Here is a 22,333-nt window from a genome sequence, read left to right as displayed (position 1 = left end):
CCATTAGGAGAAACATTCTAAACTGTCCTACTATTGATAATTTGAAGTGTGACCATTTTGTTAAGCTAGCAACTGTCAGATGCCTCTATAGAAGGGATATAATCTTCACTATCCTAGTAGTCTAAAGAATGACAATTCAAAATTGCATAAATATATTATTTCCACATTGTTTCTCTATCAGAATAGACACAATGTACCCCTTTGTGGGCCCCCATAGGACCTTGCCCTCAACGTGGATCAAAAATGGTAGATAATGTTCCATCCTCCAAAGAGAAGCTGAACAACATAATCTATGCTACACCTGAGGAAGATGGGTCCTGCTATTGGGGCAGCTTGGAATGTTCCTACTTATGACCAGAGAATGTGAGCTCAGATCTACAGGGATGCAGAGGTCACATAGGCTCCTAAGCTGAATATGGGCCCCAGATCACATCATATCAATGGGGTTTATAGTCAACAATATTTATACACCTTTCCCATATTTGGGAGCTACTTTCTTCCCTGATCCAGCTTTCTGGTCCTTTTTCCAACCATGACATCATCTCCCCAGACAATAACTTGGATCCACCTGCATATCAGATGTCAGACTCAGGAAAAAAAAAATACATTATAGTCACGGGCTCTTTGGAATATAACTGCAATAAGACTACTAACTATCTCCAAAACGGAGACACCCCAACTCTTCATATGAACAAAAGAGAGAGGAAGAGGGATATATATATATATATATATATATATGGAGACAGAGAGAGAGAGACCTACAACATCAGTTCACCACTTGTGAAGCCTCCCCTGTGCAGGTAGGGCAGGGAGCTTGAACTCAAGCCCTTGCACACTGTAATATGTGTACAATATCAGGTATATCACCACCCAGGCTCAGTTTTTTTATTCTTTCTGTGTTTTACCCCATTGCTGCTAATAGTATAATTCCATAGATATTAAACTGACCAAAGCCTAACTAATCAGAACCTTCATACAACTTTGTCTAGTTGTCTTAAGCCCATTAGAATTTGAATAGTTCCTTGATTCTATTGTCATATGTATGAACTTATTCTGTACAGTCTTTACCTGTAGAAGAATAATTCCAAGGAACCAACTTTCATCTTAGAAAAAAAGCTATTTATATAACATGATGTGGGTACCTAGGCATGCTTATTGCTGCTGGAATCTAAATGACTACATGCAGTTTGAGAGGCTAAACTGAGACGGGGTGAAGTAGAATCTTGAATGAGATATATTCCTAGGTTTCAAAACAAAAAGTGTACAAAAAGAAACCATGCTATACTTTATAAAACATGACACAATACATATGTACTAGCTTATTGTATTCTTTTAAATTTTTTTGTATTTATTTATTTTCCTCTTCATTGCCCTTTTTTATTGTTGTTGTAATTATTATTGTTGTTACTGATGTCATCATTGTTAGACAGGACAGAGAGAAATGGAAAGAGGAGGGGAATACAGAGACAGCGAGAGAAAGATGGACACCTGCCGACCTGCTTCCCCACCTGTGAAGTGACTCCCTGCAGGTGGGGAGCCAGGGGCTCCAACTGGGATCCTTAAGCTGGTCCTTGCGCTTCCTGCCACTTCCAATTAACCTGCTGTGCTACCACCTTACTCCTTGTATTCTTTTTTTTTTTTTCCCTCCAGGGTTATTGCTGGGCTCAGTGCCTGCACCATGAATCCACCCCTCCTGGAGGCCATTTTTCCCCCCTTTTGTTGCCCTTGTTGTTGTAGCCTTGATGTGGTTATTACTATCGCCATTGTTGATGTTGTTCGTTGTTGGATAGGACAGAGAGAAATGGAGAGAGGAGGGGAAGACAGAGAGGGAGAGAGAAAGATAGACACCTGCAGACCTGCTTCACCGCCTGTGAAGTGACTCGCCTGCAGGTGGGGAGCCGGGGGCTGTGTTCTTTTTTATATATAAAATGGAAACACTGACAAGTCCATAGGATAAAAGGGGTACAATTCCACATAGCTTCCACCACCAGAATTCCATATCCAATCCGCTCCTTTGACAGCTTTCTTATTCTTTAATGCTCTGGGAGTATGGACCCAGGATCATTATGGGGTGCAGAAAGTGGAAAGTTTGGCTTCTGTAATTGCTTTCCCCCTGAACCTGGGCATAGACAGGTTGATACATATTCCCAGATCTCTCTCTCTCTCTCATAGACAGGTTGATCCATACTCCCAGCTCTCTCTCTCTCTCTCTCTCTCTCTCTCTCTCTCTCTCTCCTTAGTGAGGCATGAGGCAGAGATATTGTATTCTTTATCATAAGATTCAAGTTAGAGATTTTTTGTTGATAGCTATACAGAGGTGGGTTCAGTTTTTTTTTTTTTTGTATCGCTCCATTAGGAGAAATATTATAATCTGTCCCACTATTGATAATTTAAAGTGTGACCATTTTGTGCAGCTAGTATATGTCAGATGTCTCTATGGAAGGGATATAATTTTCACTATATAAGTAATCTAATGAATGACAATTCAAAATTGCATGAATACATTATTTTGAATAAATGTATCTTTAAAGTTAAAGTTAAAGCTTTAAAATATGTCAAAATACCCAACTCTTCATCTGCACTATCCCAGCCTTTAGGTCCATGATTGATCAACATTTTGTTTGGCTTTGTATGTTAGCTCTTTTCTCAACCACCAGGTGCCAGATGCTCCCATGATGCATACCAGACTTCCCTGAACAGACAACCCCACCAATGTGTCCTGGAGCTCTGCTTCACCAGAGCCCTGCCCCACTAGGAAAAAAGAGAGACAGGCTGGGAATATGGATTGACCTGTCAACGCCCATGTTCAGTGGGGAAACAATAATAGAAGCCAGACCTTCAACCTTCTGCATTGCACAATGACATTGGGTCCGTACACCCAGAGGGTTAAAGAATAGGAAAGCTATCTTGGAAGGGGATGGGATACAGAGTTCTGGTGGTGGGAATTGTATGGAGTTGTACCCCACCTCTCCTATGGTTTAGTCAGTGTTTCTTTTTTATAAATAAAAAAAATTTTTAAAGAAAAAATATGTCAAAATAATCATACTGCATATTCTATTACATCTTTGACTGAACAGTGTATAAGTCAATTATCATAAAGACCATTTTGATTTTGCTCATTTAATGAATGGAGCACTACTTTCTGTAGATATAACAAGTTTATCACAAGTCTCCTAGGGTTGTTCACATGTTATTTCATGTACCTGTGGCTGTGTCATCAAATTCACAGTGGGGCTTTTGCAGAGTCAGTGGTTAAATGTATATGCTATTTTGTGGTATTTTTCCAGTTGTATGTTTTTCATTCCATTTTGAAAACTTGAGAGTTGCTCAGTTTCACTGAGTATATCATTGGAATCTTGAATTCTCGTTATTTGAGAGATCATAAATATTTCAGTGTAGTTACAATTTGTTTTTATGTTATTCTATCTGAAATTCTTTGAAGTGCAAATTCATATAATTCATAGAATGCTTTTTTCATTCTTACAAAAATATTTTTACATAAGTTTTATATTCACTTCAGTGTTAATAGAATATATAGTTTTCCAGACCCACACAGCCTTCCCTACTGTAAACATCTGTGCCAGAATCAGCGTTTGTTATAATTGATGAACCAACACTGATACATCATTATCACCACAAAATGCACGGTTTATGTTAGGATTGATTCTTGGTATGTTGTGTATTCTATGGTTTTTGACAATTATATAATTACCTATATTTTCTATTGCTGTGAAAATTTGGCTAATATATCATACCTCAACATTTATCATGCACACATATATACATATACACTAATATATAAACATGCTTTACTTATGTGAGAAAGAAAAATAAAATTGAGACAGAAATTTAAAAATTTGTGAAAATTTCCATAGGTTAACACCTCCTATAGTTCAGAGATATTTATACTTCTTCAACTATTGTTCACCCCATTGTGAAAATAAGAAATAGGTTGAGTATGTGTCTCTTCAGGTTGCCACTTCCTGTATTCAGTGTGTTTTCCCAAATGAAAGATGTGATAATATTCAGAAATAACAATTTTTAATACATTTTTTAACAAGGAAAACATTTTTAAGCTGATATGTATCCAAATTTTTCTAGGGAAATAAACATACACACTCACCTCCTACTTGCTTAGAAATGCCTCTCTGTAAGGACCTATAACCTGTTCAGGAGATATATTGTTTATAATCCTGATTCTGATTCTCATTCGTAGGCTAGGAAAACAATTCAGCACTCAAAAGTCCACATGATGTACAGATACTCATGAAGTAGCTGCCAGGAGCAAGACTTGTTCTACTCTCTTGAGGGCATTAGAAAATGCCTGTCTTTAACTCCCAGCTGATTTTTGTGTTAGTCTTTTCTCGACCTTAGTTTTCAAAATCTCTCTTCTAGAATTTCTACCTTGATGAACTTGATCCAACAGAATATTCCTTATTTATGCAACTGACAATTTTTCTTCTAGCGTTTGCCCTTCTTCTGTAGCCAGTCAACAGCATCAGGTTGAGCCTGATGTAAAATTTCGAGACCTCCTTTGAATCTGGAGAGGTGGCAGTCATTGACTATGTGGGTCATAGTCTGTCTGTAGCCACAGGGGCAGTTCGGGTCGTCTCTGGCTCCCCAGCGATGGAACATAGCGGCGCACCGACCATGGCCTGTTCGATAGCGATTGAGGAGGGCCCAATCATAACGTGCTAGGCAAAGCCGGGTTGACGCTTGCAGGGGTCTGTGATGAGGTGTTTGTTCTTTACCTCAGCTGACTGCCAACTCTGTTTCCAAGAGTCTGGAACAGAGAAGTTCAGTGTAGGCGTAGGGGACCAGATTGAATGACGAGACGTCAAGCGTTGGACAGGGTGGGCAAAGATATCCACGTATATTGGCAGGTCAGGTCGAGCGTAGACATGGGAAATGAACTTAGATGATGCCGCATCCCGACAAATATCTGGTGGGGCGATGTTGCTAAGAACTGGCAGCCATGGAACCGGGATGGAACGGATGGTTCCAGAAATTATCCTCATGGAGGAATATAATTTGGAATCGACCAAGTGGACATGGGGGCTACGGAACCATACTGGGGCACAGTATTCTGCAGTGGAATAGCATAATGCCAGAGATGATGATTGTAGTGTGGAAGCGCTCGCGCCCCATGAGGAGCTGGCCAGTCTTGCAATGATGTTATTCCTCGCGCCCACCTTTGCTGCAGTTTTTATGAGATGATTGTGAAATGACAGAGTGCGATCGACAGTAACGCCAAGATAGACTGGCTGGGCTTCATGCCGGATTCTCGTATCGCCAAGCTGCACATTAAGCTCACGCAAGGCCGAGGCATGGTGTAGATGGAAAACAGATGATACCGTTTTTGCAGTGCTAGGGATTAGTCGCCATTTTTTACAGTAATCAGATATCAGAGACATGTCTTTCGTGAGTGTTTCCTCGAGGATGTCAAACTTGGATGCCTGAGTAGCACAGCAGATGTCATCGGCGTAGATGAACTTCCTTGAAGAAGTTTCTGGAAGGTCATTGATGTAAAAATTAAATAGCGTAGGAGCCAGAACAGAGCCCTGAAGGGAGGCCACTTAAGACAAGTCTCCATCTGCTAGACTTGTCACCCAGATGCACCTGGAATCTTCTGTTTTGGAGAAGAAACGATATAGTGTTGGCCACCCATGGAGGCAGGCATCTTGAGATCTTGACTAGGAGACCACGGTGCCAGACCATGTCATAGGCTGCTGTGAGATCAACAAAGACAGCACCTGTCTTTAAATTCTTCTGGAATCCATTTTCAATGTAAGTTGAGAGGGCCAGGGCTTGTTCGCAGGTAGATCTTCCTGGGCGGAAACCAGCTTGGGCAGGTGATAGGAATTTCTCTGGAGAAAATTCGTGACAGAAGCAGCCTCTCAAGGAGTTTGTAACACACGGAGAGGAGAGAAATTGGTCTATAGCTGGCGGCCAGTGTTGGGTCTTTCTTTGGTTTCAAAACTGCTATTATCTTGGCACAACGCCATATTTTGGGCATAGATTCGGATTCCAAGATGTGGGACAGGAATATAGTGAGCCACTTCTTTGCCACGGGGCCCAAGTTAAAAATGAGTTCTGGGGTGATGTTATCATAGCCAGCAGCTGTTCCCGGTTTAACCCTCTTCAAAGCGTCTTCCAGTTCAGACAGTGTAAAGGGAGAGAGTTTTGGAGATGGACAAGATAAACGGAAGTGGGATGACCACTCATGGGAAATTTCTCTTTTCCAGACTGGGTCGATCTAAGCACAATTATTTACTGAATCTCTTTTCTTTGAGGGAATGCTTTGTAAGATATACCTTTTTCCTCTTCTCTCTCCAGATCCTGATAGAGTTGGAGTTCAGAGTCCTCTGGCCATCTTTCCCCTATAATTTCTCTCCCACTGGCAGTGTGAACCAAAATAGTTTTGAGGGTGAAAAAGGTTCTGGCTTCTGTGACTTTTTCACAGCTGTATATGGGCACTGGCAGGTCAATCCATACCCCCAATCCTGTTTCTATCTTTCCATAGTAGAGTAGGGCTCTAGAGAGGTGAAGTTCTGGGATACATTGGTGAGGTCATTTGGCTGGTTTTTGATTACTGATTCAATTACTGATACTGGTGACTCATTTGTTTAAGCTCTTTACTTCCTATTGGGTTGAGCTTGACAGGTGGTATGATTTTAGAAATGCAACCATTTCATCTAGGTTGTTAAATTTATTTCCACAGAGATATTCATAATATTCACGTGATTCCTTGTTTTAAAATGTTTTATACATATAATTTTTATCTTACTTATTTATTAAATAGAAAATGGCCAGAAATTGAGAGGGAAAGCAGAGAGAGAGAGAGAGAGAGAGAGACCTACAGTTCTGCTTCTCCCCTCGTGAAGCTTCCCCTGCAGGTGGCAATTGGGGCTTGAACTTAGGTCCTTATGAAGTGTAATATGTGCACTCAACCAAATGTGTCACCACATGACCCCCACATGTGATTCTTTGTATTTCCCCATCTTCAGCTGTAATTTCATTTCTCTTCTTACTGATTGTTTTCATCATAGGTTTATCTCTTTTTCTATTTGTGAGTCTAGCCCTTGGGTTATCTATTTTATTTATTCTCTCAAAGAACCAGCTCTTGGTTTAATTAATGATGTCTTGGGTTATCTTTTTGGATTCTGCTTCATTAATTTCTGCTCTGATTTTGACTATTTCATTCCTTTTGCTGATTTTGAGTCCTTTTGTTGTTCCTTTTCTAATTGGTTCAGTTGTGATATTAAGTACCTTACTTAACATCTTTGTTGTTTGTTAATATGGGTCTATATTGCAATAAACTTCTATCTTAGGGAAAAGATTAATCATTGAACATACTTTCTATAATTGGATATTTATTCAATTAGATAACTGGTAAGATTCTGCTGAAGAATTACACTCTACCTACTGTAACCCCACTGAGCTACTGAGTTTAATTCTGAGGTCATAGTTCACCATTGGTAGGTCAAATACAAATCAGTGTATACAGATAGTTTACTGAAGAAGAAATTTTGCAAGTGAAAAAAATATTACAATTTAGTATGTTTTTCCTTTGTGGATAGAGACAGAGAAGGCAAAGAGACAGAAAGTGAAAGACCATAGTACTTAAACTTCCTTCAGGGACCGGTGGTGGCGCACCTGGTTGAGTGCATATGTTACAGTGCTTAAGGACCCAGGTTTGAGCCCCCAGTTCTCACCTGCAGGAGGAAAGCTTTGCAAGTGGTGAAACAGTACTGCAGGTGTCTCTCTTTCTCTCTCCCTCTCTATCTCCCCTACCGTTTCAATTTCTGACTGTGTCTATCCAATAAATAAAGACAATAATTTTTTTTTTAAAAAAGCATTAAAAAAAAAAAACTTCCTCCAGTGTGGTGGAGGCCAGACACATGACAAGACAGCACATTATCCAAGTGAGTTATTTCACAGGCCCTGTGTTCACTAGTCTTCATTTCTTTCTTTTTCTCTTTTCAGTTTTTCTCCTGGTTCTACTATCTTTGCTGTCTCCCTTTTTGCATGTGTAAAGTGATGTACCTCATAGTGTTCTTTGTAACCAGGGAAAAATCATTTAACAGTCTGTGTCATTTTAAAATATAAGGTATAATGTATCAATGTGCAATACTTGAGCCGATTTCAGCTAACTTATTAGGTCTAAATATAGCTTTAGTGACTTCTATAGATATGAGTTGAAACTTGAACATTGTTATTGGTTTGATAAGTGTGGTAAGTGTGATCCCTTTTTGCCATTTTGTTTCTTAGTTTCTTTATTCCTTGCAACAGAACTCTTGACTGGTCAACCAGTAGTATACAAAAGCCCATAGAAGTGTGTACCTCTCTTACACCACAATCTTATCAATCATCATTAAATCACTAATAAACAAAATTCAAAACATTTGTGGTCCGGGAAGTGGCGTAATGGATTTCAGGCATGAGGTCCTGAGTTCAGTCCCGGGCAGCACGTGTGCCAGAGTGATGTCTGGTTCTTTCTCTCTCTCCTCATTATAAATTTATCATTAATAAATAAAATATTTTTAAAAAAATAAAAAGAAAATTCAAAACTTCTCAAAATATTGAAATTTAAAAAAAAAAGAATTGTGATTAGCTTAAGTCAGTTATGACAAGTTCTAGCCTTTTTGTCCATAAGAGGTATTGGGATAACCTTGGGACCCAGTTCATGATTTCATAATGTAAAAGTGCAGAGTGTGTCTAAAAAAATAGGTAAGACCAGTTTAGGAAGAAGAAGTGATTTCCTCCTATCTCTTTTCTCACTACTTAATGTCCTGTGAGGGTTTGATGACTAGGGATATGATTGTAAAGAAAAATAGGGACACCTGGAAAGGGAAGAACAAAATGATGTAAGGTACTGAAACCTCTGGAATTTGTGTCAAGTAAACAGCTGTGTTTAAGCTGTTAGTGCAGTTATTAGTATTTATAGCTGGATGAATCTGAGCTAATAGATACATTATAAAATACAATTGAAAGAACACTTACATTCATTAATTCTTATTGTAACATTAAGGGAGTAAGTCATAACAAATACTTTAAACCAGAAAAACTGTGTTTTTCTAATAAAATACTATGAATATAGTATTAATTTCTGTATATAAATTTGCTGTCAGTGCTATACAACTATAGAATGCTAACACTTGCAACAGAACAAAGTAAGAATTTGACTTTACATATGCCAAAATAGACTTTCTCTGGTTTTATGCATCATTTCTCTCATGTACATGCTAGCATTTACAGATATGATTAAAAACAGATTAACTGAGCAGAATGTATAATGGTCCTCAGCTGAGTATCAGAAAATTAAAACAGATTTGAAAACTCTTCTGCATTGCTCAGGATTTAACTACACTGAATATGTTGGCAATTTTATACTCTCACAGCAAGAGATAAAAGAAACAAAGATAAAGGGATGCACAAAATAACAAAGTCTTTGGGGATATTAAGACAATTAAGAGCAATATGGGAGTAATCAAAACTTGGTCAACAGAGCAAATAAGACCTTATGAAATAAAAATATGGGCCAACATTTGCAAAATGTTGCATGCCATCAGATTACATATGTCGACAGAAGAATCAAAGGTTAGATTCAATGAGTAGATATGACATATTAGCCATGGGTGAAATGCAAAGGAATTTTTTAGGCTTAGACAAGCATGATAAGTTGAATTTTTTTTCTAGATGTTAGCCGAGTTTAACAATTTGGAGCTGAAGTGGGGTTTCCCACTCATTTCATCATGAGAGACAAAGCACTGTGTCAGTAGAAAACACATAAGAGTCAAACCAAGAATTTGTTTATTATGAGAACATCTGTTTCAAATCAGTTGTATTTCTGTCAGGTTTTTTTTGAGATTTTTTTTTTGAAATAAATGTTAAACTGTATACATAATGACCGTACTCAATATCAAAACATAAAACATACATAATTGCTTGAATATGGACAGCAACTGTGGATTTATAAAGCCAGGACATCCACATCAGGGGATACTGTTTCTCTGGAGAATTCCCTGGGAGAGAAATAAGAACCACAGACATAGATAAACATGGGGTTTAAACTATCAGTCACTGCAGATCTCACGAAGATGAGAATGCAACCAACAGATGTGACCTGAACCGCATCAGACAGAGGGAAATCATAACGAGGCAGACGAAAAGCTATGTCTCTGTCTGGATTATATGTGATGGGTTGGAAACTGACATATTACAATCCCAGATTCAATGCAGCAGCTGTCATCTTGCTGATCCACTTGTGTATTTCACTCAGCTCATTCAGCTTCCTTTTGTGGCTGTTTAAATGTGGCAGTATCCTAAAAAGATTATTTTAATCATATCAAAGACATTTGAACTTTAAATAATATCGCCACAAAGGACAGAGAAAGCTGGAGCTTCTGTTGCTAATTTGTTTCATTACTTCTTACATTTGCTTTTTCTATATCTAGGTATACCTCCTGTGTTTGCACTATGCTTTGATTGTTAAGGGATGTTTAAATGCTTTTATTTCCCTCATCCACCTGCTTGGCATATAAAAAAACAAATCTTTTTTCTATGATTTAAAAAAAAAAAAAAACTTGAAGCCAGACTATGATTTCCAGCAAAGACAAGTTCCTGCTAATTTACTTAGGGAGAAGTATCCTTATATTTCCCCTAGCAATTATGAAAATCCCATCTGGAAGCTAGAAACCAAACCTGGTGTTTTAACATAGCAAATGCAGCCACCAGATAGAGGATCTGCCAATTAGCCACTTTAAGAATATAGCCATAAATTGGTAGACAAAACATCTGGAACTTTCTGGATCATACAATAAAAAATATCATCTTTCCCATTAGGGTTCACAAATGGAAAAAAAAAAAAGTCTTCAAGTAAAGTAGTGTTTCAAACCCAAGGAAAATCCACAAGCAGAGAACACTATTAATAGTAGTTTAAAAAAAAAAAAAAACCACAAAGAACTCTGTGGCTTTGAAAGATTCCAAAACATGATGGAGATAAGACTGGAAAACATTTTTATGAGATTACTATCCTGCTGGGAGCTACAAGAGATGATGTCAGACTTTTTCCTACTTCCTGAAACAGTAGATGGGATAGACAAGGATAACATAAACAATAAATGGCAAAGATATCCAAAGTGCAACTGTCAATGAAAATCTTGTTTAGAAACTGCAAAATCATAAGAAGGGGGGGGTAAGGTGTGTGACAAAAAGAAACCATTCTTGGAGGAGCTGCTTCTGTCCCCACCTGGATATTCACTAGCCATCTTCTCAGGTTGAATTAAAGACCTTTAAAATGCATGCTACTTTATGGGATGATCTCACTCATAGAAGCTGAGAAATAAGAACAGAAAGGGAAACACAAAACAGAACTTGGACTGGGTTTGGTGTATTGAGCCAAAGTAAAGGACTCTGGGGGTGTGGGGAAGGGGTGGTTTCAGGTCTTGGTACAGGATGGTGAAGGAGGACCTCAGAGGGGGGTTTCAGAAAGCTGAGAAATTTTACACTCGTGCCAACAACTGTATATTCTATCAACTGTAAACCATTAAGTACCAATTAAAAAATATATTTGTCCTCCAAAAAACATGCTGAACATTTATCTCTGAAATGAAGGCAGATACTAATGTCCTCCCCACAACATTCTCCCATTGATTCAGAGTTCATCATCTCTTTTCTACATCTAAGTCTTGAGAGCACAGGAGACACATCTCAAGGGTAAGGATTTAGAAAGGAGTGAGAAGCCCTTCTCTTTGGGAAGGCACTTGAATAAAGTAAACAAATGAGGGAAAGGAAAGCTCTTAAAGAAATACAAAGGACTAGAAGTCTTTATGGATAAATACCTTTTTCTGTGGAGTTCCTTTTGGGATGTTTAAATTATATGGACCAAATGTAGGAGGACTGCTTCATTTTATTCCAGCAAAATTTTAATTAACCCTACAGGTATTAGAGTATAAATACTCATGAGGATAACTAATATTTTCATTGAAAAAACTGAAGCAGTTCTTTTACATACAATTCACAAAACTTGAACTCCACAGAATTAACTATTGTGGTTATAGTATCCTGATCAAGGACAGATCTGTGAGTCAGAAAGTCAAGAGTTCCTAGTAAGGCTGGCTATAGTGCTGACTGACATCCAAAAACTGACTGTTATTTGCAAATGCTTGAATAATAATTGCTATGTGCTAGACACTAACACATACATGATGATGGTGTCATTTAATTCTCTCAACAGTCCCATAAAGTATGCATTGTTATTATCCTCAGATATACATAGACACTGTCCAAGGTCACATGGCTTAGTAAAGGTTACCTAACAAACCCCCCAAAATTTAATGAATGAAAACGGTACCTATTTACACATTTCACTGTTTCTGTGGAGCAAGTATTTAAGAGTAGCTTGACTGAGTCTCATCCTGAGTCAGGGTTTCTCTTAAGTTGTGAGATGTCACCTTCAGCGGAGTCATCTGAAAGCTTTGCCAAGTCGAGGGGACCCACTTTCACAGTAGTTCAAACTCAAAGCTGGGTCCTAGGAGGAGGTTTCTGTGCCTCCCACATGTGAATCATCCACATTGAGTCTTCTCATGTCACCCCACTGGCTTCTACTAGAGGAAGGTAAGGCAGAGGTTTCTGTGCTCTGACTAACCTCGGATGTCACTTCTGCCATATCTTACTGGTCACACAAACCAATCTTCCTTCAACGGGAACCACACAAGGGTGTGAATACTAGCATTGAAGGTGTTACCTTGGGATGCCCATCCAGACATTTACCATGCACACTCCTCAGCACACTGTGAGACTGCCTCCTGACTAGAAGCATCATGTTTCACTGAAGCCCAGGAAATGAGTACAGTCAGGAGGACATGAACCCTAGAGGAAAGTGGAGAGTTTTATTTTTCCCTCTTGGATGCTGAGAGAAATGCTATTCAAGACTTGAGTTTTTTAGTTTGTAGATCCTTTAATTTCCCTCCATGAAAATCACTTTGGCACTAGCTATAATATCCCACTGGGAAAATTTAGACCTGAAGTTCTGAATCCTGATCAGGCCTGAAGCAGCAAAGCTCCCAAGTGGAGTTGTTTGGCAGTTGAGGCCGGGAGCCAGGTGGCAGGGAGAAACAGGAACTGCAGGGCTTGCTAGTTCCTTCTCCCAGAGCACTCAGGGAATAAAAGATGAGAGAGGAAAGATCTTGCTTACATTTGTAAATGGGTTATTATATGGCAGACAGAGGCTAGAAATTAAAGGAGCCTGTGTTTATTGATTACTATCTTGTACTGCAAATGAGTATGACTCTGGGCACAAAAGGATTCTTCAGATCTGAAAGTTTATATGCAAAACTGATCCTTAAAGAAATAATGTCAAGGAGGGGTGAGGGTGAGTGGGGGATGATGGTAGCACACCTGGTTGAACACACATGTAACAATGCACAAGAACCTGGGTTCAATTACCTGCACCCCACCTGCAGGAAGAAAGCTTTGCAAGAGGTAAAGCAGGGCTATGGGTATCTCTTTCCTTATCATATCTTCCCTCTTGATTTCTGGCTTTGTCTACCCAATAAATAAATAAAGATAAATTTTTAAAAATTTTTAAAAAATGATGCCTAATAAAATGTGGTAATCTAATAAGCAGCCTTGAATTACACAAGTAATTTCAATGTAAAGACATTAACAAGTAAAACTAAAAGGTAATCAGATTAGTCTTTAGTCTTCTCACAATCTGGGTATAGCAGTTTCAGGAATCTTATATAGAAATCCTTAAAACTTCCTATTTCTTCTAGACAGGGATAACTCATGAATAAAAGACAATTCATAGAAGAGAAAAACAAACAGATAATAATAACACAGAGATTTTACTCAAATTACACTATAAGACTCCACTTACCATTTGTTACACTGGCAAAATTTTAAAAACTTTAATGACATATAGTATTTGCCTACCTTTGCTCAGCTATTAATACAGAAGCAGCAGTGTTAAGGAAAGAAAATATGTTAGAATCCAGCAGAGAAAACTTTTTTTGGCCAATTTGAACCTCAGTCATTACAAACTCTTCCCTGTCATCTTCAATTATATTAATATGATGTGAATAAAATAAAAGTTACTTGGTTGTTTTTTTTTCCCAGTCTTTGTGTTCTTTTCCTCCATCCTTTGCTGCCTGCCTCACCCCCCACTTCCTCACCCTTCCTATCCCTCCCCCACCCCCACTAACCAGAAGCTTCCTTATTCACTTGACCTCCCCTCCCAAGAGAGAAGCTGAATCTCTGAATTCAGGTCCTGTAGGAGTGTAGAGACTCAAGAAAAAAGCAAGAACTGTAGGAGCAAACTTTGGACTTTCAGAGAAAGGAGTCAAAGTTTGATCACTGGAAATATAAAAAAGAATAGGTGAAAACAAAAAGTAGGAGGAGATGATAAAAGTCTTTCAGCTTACTGTGGAGGAGAGAAGTTTAGTAGACTTGTATTGAAGAACTTTAAATCTGAAGAGTGCTCAGAAGCACTTCTGGCTGTCTAGGAAAATCCAGAACTAGAGGAAAGAAAGTGTGTGTGTGTGTGTGTGTGTGTGTGTGTGTGTGTGTGTGTGTGTGTGTGTGTGTGTATTAAGCTATTGCAAGGTCTGTGTCTTCAAATGTTTTTCAACATTTTAAGATTGGCTTTTCATGTCATCACTGTGAAGTCTTCATTGTGTAGTTGTCTTTTTCAACAGCATGCAAAAACTGTGTCTACTAATGCCCCCAGGCTCTTTACAAATAATATGAAGAATCCCTGGAAGAGCATATTAAAATTGTCCTTAATACAGAAAGGAATAATTAAAGAGACTGCAGGTGGCACACAGAAAGTTACAGGTGGCTAATTATTTGAAGAACATCACACAGAATAAGTGGAATGTAAGACTAGGGGCAGGTGGTTTCCCCATGGAGGGTGAAATACTGTGTGGAACCTGCCAAGAGGTTTGGGTAGGTAGGACTGGCTTCTTCTTCTCCAAAGGATACAGGACATATACACAGGCAGAAACTCACACCCTTCTCTTCTGTAAGCAGGCAAAATACCTAAAAGAGATCTAACTAAAATGATGTTTACAGCACTGCCAGCTGCTTAGTAAATGAAGAATATCCTCTTACATGCACATTTCTAATGAAACAAATATACAGAAAGAATACATATTAATTTTTCTAAGATCTTAAAAAAAAATTACACTAACAAATCCAGTTCTTCCTCTAGCGTTTGCCCTTCTTCCGTAGCCAGTCAACAGCGTCAGGTTGAAAGCTGTCAGGAGCTGCTTGTTGCTGGCTTTGAAAGTGACTGGGATCCATGTGGATTCAGTCAGCTAGGCAGGATCATCAGTTTCCCCAATGAATGGGTACTCACGGGATGCACCACGAGAAGGTCAATCCAATGCATCCCACAAATCCAGTAATTTCAAACCATAGCAGTGTGTTCTCTCAATAGTGCCAGAGGCCAGATAGTCTAAATCAATGTGTTGGTGTCACTACACCCCTACTAGATGTTTTGGGAGAGAATCTATCCCCTGCCTCTTTGCTAACTTCTGGTGACCTACTCACTCTTCTCTGCCTTTCTCATCACATCACTTCCCCCTCTTCTCTTCTTTGTATCTCTTATAAGACACTATCATTGGATTTAGTGCCTACTTGGATTATCCAGAACAGTGTCTTCATCTTAGGATTTCTAACATAATTATGACCACAAAGAGGCCTTTCCAAAATAAGTTAATATTTGAAGGTTCTGAAATTTAATGTTGGAATATATATATATATATATAGAGAGAGAGAAATATATATATGTACATATATATATATTTCACTCTATTGCAGTGTGCATAGCATTAGTATACAGTTTAATGAATTTTCCTAAAGTGAAATATCCATTCTTCAAAACAAGAAATTCTATTTCAGAAGCTATCCCACCAACACATACACTTTATAGTTATAACCACTCCCTCAGGAATATCCATTGTGTCCATTTCAGAACTTTTTACAAAAGAAACTGCCCATGTGCCTTCTCTTTTACTCTACATGACGGCATCACACTGAGCTAGTCATCACTGTGGTATTCATGTGTAGCTGTAATCACTTACTGTCATTCCTACATGCTATCCCATTGTATAACACTATCAGAGTTTGTCTGCCTACCCTGTGGACATCTGTGTCATTCTATTATTTTTTACTGTAAGCATAATAGTTTTAGAAATTCTAGTACCTGCTTTTTTTGAATGTATGTATACATATATGTTGAAAGAGTGAAATTGCAAGCTCATAGAATATGTGTAGAGTTCATTTTAAAGATACCTAATAATATTTTTTTTTGGTGATACCAGGGCCTTGCACATGGTCCACTTCATTGCTCTCAGGCTATTTTTTCTTAATACACAGAGAGGAAGAGACAGCATAGCACCAGAATTCTCCTAGTACCATAATACCCGTCCCCCATGTTGAGGACTCAAACATGCACCGTGTGTGTGTGACAGGCCATCTCCCTGCCCTGTAAGATATCACTCCAGCCCTACTCATCTGTTTTTCAGAGTTTTTATACTAGGGAGAGTTTTTTAAATTTATTTTTTATTTGTTATTAATAATGGGTTACAAGATTATGAAATTACAGAATATAGTTCCATTTCACACCCACCACCAAAGTTCTGCATCCCTACCCTCTTACCTTAGGGAAAGATTTTGAATTTAAACTTTAAGTGACAACCCAATTTCTACTGAAGTCTTCAGAAGGGCATACTATAAACTCTCAAGAAAACACAAGGTGAACTAGTTTGGGTGTTTCCATCATAATTCATGGACAGACCTCACTTTAGTGAAAAAAAAAACGGCTTATCAAGTAAATAAACAGTCTATACAAGACTGTGAAAAGAATGTTTCACCTACATTAAAAAAAATAGTTGCCAACATTTTGATGTTACTTACTATGTCTGCATCCTACTGGGAGCACACTCTTTAAACAGTGGTCTTCATGGCTTCAGAGGCTGTACAGATGAAAGGAACCTGATCATGAAATTTGTCACAATTTCCACATTTCTGCCCTCCACATTCTTCTTCTTTAATGAACACTTTACCCTGATTCACCAGATAAAATTAGGGAGTAAAAACATTCTTTTCCATGGGATATGTAAACAATCCTCTCTCGTGAGCTGAATTTCTTTCTTTTTTTTTATTTAAGAAAGTATTAATTAACAAAACCATAGGGTAGGAGGGGTACAATGCCACACAATTCCCACCACCCATTCTCCATATCCCACCCCCTCCCCTGATAGCCTTCCCATTCCCCATCCCTCTGGGAGTATGGACCCAGGGTCATTGTGGGTTGCAGAAGGTAGAAGGTCTGGCTTCTGTAATTGCTTCCCCGCTGAACATGGGCGTTGACTGGTCGGTCCATACTCCCAGTCTGCCTCTCTCTTTCCCCAGCAGGGTGGGTCTCTGGGGAAGCGGAACTCCAGGACACATTGGTGGGGTCTTCAGTCCAGGGAAGCCTGGCCAGCGTCCTGATGACATCTGGAACCTGGTGACTGAAAAGAGAGTTAACATACGAAGCCAAACAAGTTGTTGAGCAATCATGGACCCAAAGCTTGGAATAGTGGAGAGGAAGTGTTAGGGGGATACTCACTGCAAACTCTAGTGTACTTCTGCTTTCAGGTATATATTTTGCAATAGTTTATGGATATGTGTGATGAGCTGAATTTTAACCACCTTGGCTGAGAAAGAATTGGTTGTGCACTACCCAGACCCTAATCCCATCCTGACAGATTTTAAGGTCCACATACTTCCTCTATGATGCAAAGCAATGCTGTGCTCCTCAGCTTGTATCCACAACACAGCTTATGCAATTCTATATAGATTATTAGCAGAGCAGAGCCTTCTATATGCCTGGATCTAGACTCCATAGGAAACAATAAGTGCTTATGAGTAAGGAAATTAGGTGAAGGCACTGGACATGCATCCAAAACAAAACAACAAACAAATTAAAAAACAGACCTGATACAACATGTATCAGTGTAATGTTCCTCGACCTCGTGAAATATGGTAAGGTGCATGTCTGCCAGTAACATTGGCTGTGCTGGGTAGGGTTGCTAGTGATCTGAAAACCTTTTGTAAATGGGGCCATCATTACTACTCAGAAGGCTTTTATGCATTCTTTGCAATGAAAGCCTCCACTTTAGGGGATGTTTACAAACATTGAGCTCTCTTGGCTCTTGAACTTGATTCAATAAGGGCAAGGCCACATCATAGCATCATTTCCTGTAGAAAAAAAGCAAGCACAGTCAGTGCCGAGAAGTCCCTGGACGACTTTTCTGCCTCGAGCTTGCACAGCCTGGAAAGCCTATTACCTCACAGGGGAATTATTATGTCAATACAGGTCAGTTTCAAAATTCACTAAAATTTGTTCCAGCTTAGGAAAAGTTCAAAAGGAACTGTGTAGGGGAGGAACAAGTTTCTATAAAACCAATTCTCTTGTTTGGCTTCTGATTATGGGTCTCTAAATTAGTTTCTGGAGCATTATGTAAATGAACTGAATAAAATATTTTTTAAAAAGAGTCAACAGTCTTCTAGGACATTGTAAAAATTGTCTGATACCCTCCTATTTTTTTTTCTTTCCACTGTTTTCAATTTCCTGGCCATGTAGTCTGAATGAATTAACCTGGTGATATCCTAGTAAAAAAATTACCAACAGGCTCTCTGAGGTAAATAAATAAATAAATCTCTGATTTCTAGTGTTTGTCTGCTTCCATGGTATAAATATATCCACAATGGCCATTTCAAATCTACCAAAATGGTATCGCTGCATGCAGAGTTGGCATCTAGTGCATACACAGTAGTACATTAGCATGGAGTATTTCTGCCATCTGGATACACTACATACAACTAACATCAAGAACATAGATAATAGCAAAATATAGAAAAATGATTAAGAAGTGATACATCTGGGAGTATAGATTACAGTCACTTTTAATATAATTTCATTGCAAGTTATATATAATTTAATTTTTAATAGTGACATATTTTATAGTGACTTGAAAAATTCCTGGCTCTAAAGATTGACTAACAAGTAGGTACTGTCGAGCATAGCACATTGTTAGGTTAACCCCAGTGTTACCTTCAAGTGTGGACTGTTTTTCTGAGTCATTGTCATTTCCTACACCCAAGATTATAGAAGAGGAATATGATAGTATTTAATTTTAAGGTAATGAGACACAAAAGACAATTGACTGGGCTTCCACCCAAGAAAATTCTTTTGCTTAAGAAGGAGGTCAATAGTATTTTTAAAGCTGTGGGGTCTAGAACTTAATGTAGTAGCATGAGAAATTCAACTTGAAGCTAAAAATATCATTCGACTAAGGGTGGTACAGTCATATCTGTAGAGAAATGGAGTCAAAGGCCTAAGAATTTCATAACCATATCTAAGTCAAATCATACCTAAAAATCTTCCTCCAGGTATTTTCATATTGTAAACCAAATATACTCATGTGGCTTATTTGTTTAGACAAATTTGAGATAGATTTTATCCAAATGCTCAAAGGTAAGCCTACAGAAGAGTGTTTTCTAAAAAAAAAAAATGTTTACAATATTTTAGGCAAAATATCAATAACATTTTCCTCCCAGCTGTGAATGACAGTGTCCTTTATTAAAACATGAATTACAGATTCCATGTGTGATCACATAAAAGGTGTTTGGGGTACACTGGATAATTATGCATCTTTTTATCACCATTGAGGTAAAGGTTCATATGGAAAACTGTCACAAGTAATAGCTTCTTACCTCCAGGTGATAGGTGTCAGCACATTACACCTCCACCAAATTGTCATCTTTCTTCATCACAGGAAACTAGGTGATCAAGCCTCTCTCTTTTTTGCTCTTTTTTATTTTATTTTTTCATATTCCATTACTAGTATTTACTTATCAGGACTGTGCAAGCATGAATTCTCACAGATAGATTCCCAAAACTGACCCTTTAGGAATCAAACCTGGGGAGATTTCCCAACATTAAATGTGAAAATGCTTCCTAAATTCCATTATTTATTATTATTATTCCTTTACAATGTAGTCATTGACACATAAGTACAATTTCATTATGTACCAGGACCCCACCACACTTTTCCAACCTTCCCACCCCCTCCTTCCCCAAAATCCGTTGATTTGATGCAATGCACCATGTCTGGTACATGTTTCACTTTGTGTTCTTTTTCTCTGTCCCTATTAATCACGTTCCACTTATAAGTGACATCATTTGATATTCATCCTTCTCTTTTTGGCTTGTCTCACTTAACATGATGTCTTCTAGTTTCATCTAAGATAACTCAAAGGCCATGACCTCCTTGTTTTAAGTAATATTTTATGTATATATACCATATATATCACATTTTTGTCAGCCACTCATCTGTCATTGGGCATCTGGTCTGCCTACAGGTTTTGGCTAATAAAAATCATACTGCTATAAACAAAGGTACACATAGATGTCTTCTGATAGATGCTTTTGTTTCCTTTGGGTAAATCTGCAGGAAAGGAATTCTGGGTCATAGGGTAGGTCTGTTTCTAGTGTTCTAAGAAATATTAAGACTAGAACTCTCACAAGGCTAGACATGGACCTTCCATATGGCCCAGTAATTCCTCTCCTGGAGATATACCCCAAGGAATCCATAACACCAAAACAAAAAGATGTGTATACACCTATGTCCATAGCAGCAAAATTCATAATAGCTAAAGCCTGAAATCAACCCAGGTACCCACCAACAGATGAATGGCTGAGAAAGCTGTGGTATATATACACAATGGAATACTACACAGCTATTAAGAACAATGAACCCACCTTCAATGATCCATCTTGGATGGAGCTAGAAGGAATTATGTTAAGTGAACTAAATCAGAAAGATAAAGACAAGTATGGGATAATACCACTCATAAACAGAAGCTGAGAAAGAATAAAGAATAACAGAAAAAGAAACTCAAAGCAGGATCTGACTAAATCTAGAGTACGGCACCAAAGTAAAAACCCTGGGTGGAGAGTGAGGGTGGATGTTCAGCTTCATGGGATGAGGGGGAGAGGGTTGGGATGGGACACAGTTTTTGGTGGTGGGAATGGTGTTTATGTACACCCCTATTAAATTGTAGTCATATAAATCACTATTTAAGCAATATGAGAGGGGGGAAAATTGATTGAATGTCTCAAACTTTTTATAGCACAGACTGAGTCTTTTAAATACATAGGCTGAGTCTTTGATATGTTGCCTCCCTTAAAAGCTTAGTCCAGGGAGAACAAAAGCAACCGGTGGCATAGCTATATACAAATGATGTCAAAGGACATAAAATATGGTGATGGTGTGTATGATACAGCAAATCCTAACAAAGGGATTTTTCAAAGTTAACCCAACTGCCAAACAATGTGATTATTGAAATAACTATCTATTGTCTTCTTAAACCCTAAGACAACAGGAATCTCCTGCTTCCTCTATAGAGCCTATGTTTCTCCCAATCCTGGAACCTCTGGGGTTGGGTTCACTTCCCTGCATGCTTCTCTCAAGTCATACCAAATGATATTGCATCTACTGATTCCAACTTAATCAATGCAACAAGTACCATCTCAGCATGCTTTACCTCAGACTGTGTCCAAAGAAGTCACGCATGGAAAGCCAACCCTTCACCCTCATCACTCCTGTGATACCTTTCCTTTCATGGTATTCTCTAATTTCATTCCAGGAGGTTCACTTCCTAACAAAGTCCCAAAACCTAGATATAGGCCAGGTCCCATAAGATAGAGCATATGTTCACATGTATCTATAAATTAGGGAAAAATATATACCTGAGAGCAAAAATACACAATAGTCTGTAGTAAGTCAGTATCAAGTTCATAATGAAGTAGTGTCCACTTAGACTTAGATATCCTCCTCACCTACTTCCTATTATAGTTCTCTCACTCACTCCAAAGTTAACCTTAGCAAAGCAAGGACTGCAAAAGCTGAATAAGGGCAAGAGACTGGCATACTTTAATGATGACTATTTAGTCACTCTCAGGCCATTCCACCAGCTGGGGCCCTAACCCGGGAGTCGAGAGATTCTCAAACAGACTTGATGGGCCTAGAACTCGAACAAATCCCTCTCTCCATTGTTACCGGTCATTTCTATCAGGAACAACAAAATAGGCCCCTTTGTAGGCCCCCACAGGACCTTGCCCTCAATGTGGATCAACAATGGTAGAGAATGTGCCATCCTCCAAAGGGAGGCTAGACAACATACTCTATATTCTACCTGAGGAAGATGGGTCAATACTGGGGCAGCATAGAATGTTCCTACTCATGACAACAGAATGTGAGTTCAGATCTACAGG

The sequence above is a fragment of the Erinaceus europaeus genome, chromosome 2 (assembly GCF_950295315.1).
Source record: "Erinaceus europaeus chromosome 2, mEriEur2.1, whole genome shotgun sequence".
In the NCBI taxonomy this organism is placed as follows: domain Eukaryota; kingdom Metazoa; phylum Chordata; class Mammalia; order Eulipotyphla; family Erinaceidae; genus Erinaceus; species Erinaceus europaeus.
Note: the sequence above shows the minus strand (reverse complement) of the source record.